Genomic DNA, 5,218 nt, shown 5'->3' on the forward strand with positions numbered 1-5,218 from the left:
TTGTGATCCGCCCATCTCGGCCTCCCAAAGTGCTGGGATTACAGGCTTGAGCCACCGCGCCCGGCCCTAAGGTGAGTTCTGAGCTGGACCTTAAAGAACAAGGAGTTTCTTCGGCAGACAAGAGGAGGAAGGGCATTCCTGGCAGGGCGGACGGCACGTGGAAAAGCCAGATGCTGCAGAGCGGGCAGCTTCAGAGATAAGAGAGAAACTCACTGGAGGGTTTTGGTGTGAGATGAGGCTGGAAAAGTGGGTGGGAGCCAGCCTCTAAGAGGCCTGGAACACCAGGGCCAGGAGCCAGACTTGGGGAGCCATGGAAAGCATTCAATGTTATGAATGGGAGGATTCTGTGCAGGGGAGAGCCAAGGTCAGCCTTGGGGTTAGAGAAGCCCTCTGCGGTCACGTGGCTGATGGATTGGAGGTGGGCAAGACAAGAGGCCAACACATCTGAGAGGAGGCGGGGAGGCCCAGGCGAGAAACCCTGAGGCCAGAGCCCTGGGGAATTCAGTAATATTTAGCGTGTAAAATAGGACTTGGTGATTGATTGGAAGTGGCAGTGTTAGCGATAGGGGTTGGGGTTGGGGGTGGGTAGGCCAAGGGAAACAGACCGTTGAAAGTCTTCCCTTTGGTCTGGTGTGGTGGCTCGTGCCTGTAATCCCAGTGCTTTGGGAGGTTAAGACAGAAGGATCACTTGAACGCACGAGGTTGGGAGTGCAGTGAGCTGTGATTGCACCACTGCACTCCACCCTGGGCAACAGAGTGAGACCCTGTCTCAACAGAGAAGAAAAGGAAAATCTCCCCTTCGTTAGAATTGGAACTCTTCCTGGACAGGCTCCACATAGGACTCTCTCTCTCTTTTTTCTTTTTTACAGACAGTGTCTCACTGTATCTTGCAGGCCAGAGTGCAGTGGCATGATCACGGCTCACTGCAGCCTCGACCTCCTGGGCTCAAGCAATCCTGCCACCTCAGCCTCCTGAGTAGCTGGGACTACAAGTGCAAAATACCATGCCTCACTCATATTTAATTTTTTGTAGAGACAGTATCACTATGTTGCACAAGCAGGTCTCAAACTCCTGGCCTCAAGCAATCCTCCTGCCTTGGCCTCTCAAAGTGTTGGGATTACAGGCATGAGCCACCTTGCCGGGCCCCTCCTCTCTATCCCCAGCATCCAGCACTAGACTGGACTTCAGCAAATGTATGTTGAAAGAGTGAATGACTTTGATTTTGTCTTGACTCTTGCCCTGCCCTTCAGAGTGGAGATGGAGGAGGCAAAGAACTGACCCCTAAACTCCTCAGCTTCCGTCCATCCTCCCTTCTCCTTTGCCTTAATTGCCTTCTGCGAACAACAACAACAGCAACGCCCTGACTCCCTGCTTTTGCCTAGCCCTTCGGCAATAACCAAGGGTGTTCACATCCATCATCTCACTTGATCCGCACAGCAACCCTTGGAGGGAGGCGGCTGTAAGATGATTCTGCCTGTTTTGGAGCAGAACTGACTATGGAGAGGGAGCGTCTGGCCCTGCTGGTCTGAGACAGAGCCAGGTCGAGGACGGGAAAGCGCATCGATCCTTTTTGAGACCATATTCATTTTACCTGTGCTACCTCCCTGGAACCTCACACCGGCCCCACGTGGTGGAGGTTATTAATTCATTTCTGTTTCACAGGTGATAAATCGAAGCCATTTTGGTGGAGTGGAAAGAGCCAGACGCATCTGACTGCGCCAGCTGTATGGCCTGGGGCAAATCACTCATCTCTTGGAGCCTCAGTTTCCTGGTCTGTTTCTATGCTATGAAAAGGAGGAATGCAGGGGTCAGGGCTTGGCTCTAGCAGGTGCTCAGGAAAATGGTCATTCTTGTGATTTGCCCAGAGAGGGGAGGCGTCCTCTCAAGGTCAGTAAGCGGTGGAAGGGGGATTGGAATCCAGCCCTCCTGACATCTAGGTGGGTGGGCTGTCTGTCCACTGACCCCCAAAACCCTGGGCTGTGACATGAGCCCAGGGCACTGGAGATTGGAGGAGCAGGGGCTCATCTGGGCTGGAGGGACCCTATCCCTCTGAAGTCTCAGTCCAAACTCCTTCCATGCCCTCCCTGGCCTGTCCCTAGGGAGGGAGCAAAGATTCATCCGTTAAGGCACCAGCTGGCAGGCGGCAGTGAGGACAAGAGTACCAGCTGCCCAGAGACTCCCTACTGAGGAGCCAGACCAGGGGGGAAGGAGGAGAGGGCGGGGGGTTGGGGAGGGTGGATGGAGACGGCAGGCAAAGTCCGTGACCAGAACGTCTGGCACGGTTGGCGGCTCTTCTTCCCCTTTCCCTGCATCAGTCCACACCAGCTGGGCTTCCGTCTCCCTTGCCACCCGCCCTGCCTTCTGGGGCTTTCCAGACGGGTGGGTGGATCCAAGTTGCACCTGCTCATTAGCTGGGTGATGTCCTTGGGCAAGCCACTCGGCCTCTGTAAGCCTCAGTTTCCCCTTGGATTAAACAGGGATCGTAAGCCTGTGTCATAGGGTTGTGGTGAGGAGTAGAGAAGTTAACACCAGCAAAAGATCGGGTGCTGGGATGTGGTTTTCAAGATTTCCCTCTTTCCCTGGGGAAGGACAATGGACACAAATCTCGATCATCCTAGGCCCTCTCCTCACTCATGAGTAATGGTTTGTTTTGATAATAATCACTGTTTAAGGCTGGATGCGGTGGCTCACGCCTGTAATCCCAACACTTTGGAAGGCCGAGGCGGGTGGATCATTTGAGGTGAGGAGTTCAAGACCAGTCTGGCCAACATGGTGAAACCCCATCTCTACTAAGAATACAAAAATTAGCCAAGCGTGGTGGTGCATGCTGGGAATCCTAGCTACTCGGGAGGCACGAGAATTGCTTGAGCCCGGGAGGCGGAGGTTGCAGTGAGCTGAGATTGCACCACTGCACTCCAGCCTGGGTGACAGAGCAAGGCTGTCTCAAAAAAAAAAAGAAAAAAAAAAATCACTAAGGAAAGATCACTACTTGCCTGTCCCATGCTAATCAGTTTATAGGCATTAATTTGTTTCATTTTCACAATGGTCCTTCCTAGGAGTAGAGTATTAGGATCCTCTTTTTACAGACGAGAGTATGGAGATGTTCAGAGAAATCAAATAGCTTGCTCAGGGTCACACGGACACAGAGTGACCACGCAAGCCATCAAACAAAAGGGGCACTTTTGAGAAAGAAAGATACTGCTGCTGAGGCCGGGCGCGGTGGCTCAAGCCTGTAATCCCAGCACTTTGGGAGGCCGAGGCGGGCGGATCACAAGGTCAGGAGATCGAGACCACGGTGAAACCCCGTCTCTACTAAAAATACAAAAAATAAGCCGGGCGCGGTGGCGGGCGCCTGTAGTCCCAGCTAGTCAGGAGGCTGAGCCAGGAGAATGGCATGAACCCGGGAGGCGGAGCTTGCAGTGAGCCGAGATCGTGCCACTGCACTCCAGCCTGGGCGACAGAGCAAGACTCCGTCTCAAAAACAAAAACAAAAACAAACAAACAAAAAAAAAGAAAGATGCTGCTGCTGGTAATGATGCCAGGCCTGGCCCAGGTAAACTGGGCAGTATGTCACTTTGCATGGACAGCATGTGGCTGAGCCAGGATTTCAGGCCTGTTTGTTCCTTCTCCAACCTCAGGCTCTAGAAGAGGCAGAGAGGAGATACTCTGGATTAGGACTTAGGGGAGACCCTGGGTTTGAGCTGGGGAACCCCACCTACTCCCAAGACCTCGATCAAGTCTCATCATCTCCCTGGGCCTTAGTTTCCAATTCTCTTAAAGCAGAGCGGTGGAAGTAGCACAGGTTAAAGGTCAGAGCCACAGCTCTAACCCTTCATGTACTGAGATCCAGAGATGAGCAGTGATTGGTTCAAGATCACACAGCAAAGTTTGGGCTGAATGAGGATTTGACTCCAGGTGTCCAGATTCTTCAGGAATGTGGGGATGATGAAATGAATGGTGCCACGGTGCCTGGCACACAGTGACCACCCAACATCTGGCACTTTAGGTCTGCACTCCTTATTCTCTTCCTAGATTCCCCAGCCCTTGTTCCTCTCCTCCTCCTCCCTCAACTGGGAGGTGGAAAATAAATGGGCTCTGGCATCTCACAGATCTGAGTTTGAATCCTGCCCCTGCCTGTTACTGAGTGACCTTAGCCAATACTGTCTAACAGAACTTTCTGGCATGATGAAAATGTCCCATATCTGCACTTTTTTTGTTTTTGAAATGGAATCTCACGCTGTTGCCCAGGCTGGAGTGCAGTGGCGCGATCTCCACTCACTGCAAGCTCCGCCTCCCAGGTCAATGCCATTCTCCTGCCTCAGTCTCCCGAGTAGCTGGGACTATAGGCACCCGCCACCATGCCCGGCTAATTTTTTTGTATTTTTAGTAGAGACGGGGTTTCACCGTGTTAGCCAGGATGGTCTTGATCTCCTGACCTCGTGATCTGCCCGCCTCAGCCTCCCAAAGTGCTAGGATTACAGGCGCGAGCCACCGCCTGTCTTTTTTTTTAAGATAATGTCTCAGTCTGTCACCGACGCTGGAGTGCAACCTCCGCCACATGGGCTCAAGCCATCCTCAAGCCTCAGCCTCCTAAGTAACTGGGACTACAGGCTCACACCACCACGCCTGGATTTTTGTATTTTTAGTAGAAACAGGTTTTCGCCATGTTGGCCAGGCTGGTCTCAAATTCCTGACCTCAAGTGATCTGCCCACCTCGGCCTCCCAAAGTGCTAGTTTTACAGGCATGAACCACCACACCCAGCCTGTACTGTCTAATTTGAGAGTCCCCAGCCACATGTGGCTGTTGAGCACCTAAAATGTGGCCACTATGACTAAAGAATGAACTCTTTTAATTAGCGTAACGTGAGGTAACAACATGTGGTTGTGGCTACCCCATTGGACATCCCAGATTTAAAAAATTTACTTAGGCTGGGTGTGGTGGCTGACACCTGTAATCCCAGCACTTTGGGAGGCTGAGATGGGTGGATCACTTGATGTCAGGAGTTTGAGAGCAGCCTGGCCAACATGGCGAAACTAAAAATACAAAAATTAGCCAGGTGCAGTGGTGCACACCTGTAATCCCAGCTACTAGGGAGGCTGAGGCAGGAGAATCGCTTGAACCCAGGAGGTGGAAGTTGCAGTGAGCAGAGATTGTGCCACTGCACTCCAGCCTGGGTGACAAAGCAAAACTCCTTCCTTCCTTCCTCTCTCCCTCCAT

The sequence above is a fragment of the Colobus angolensis genome, unplaced genomic scaffold, assembly GCF_000951035.1.
Source record: "Colobus angolensis palliatus isolate OR3802 unplaced genomic scaffold, Cang.pa_1.0 Scaffold25, whole genome shotgun sequence".
NCBI classification, from domain to species: Eukaryota; Metazoa; Chordata; class Mammalia; order Primates; family Cercopithecidae; genus Colobus; species Colobus angolensis.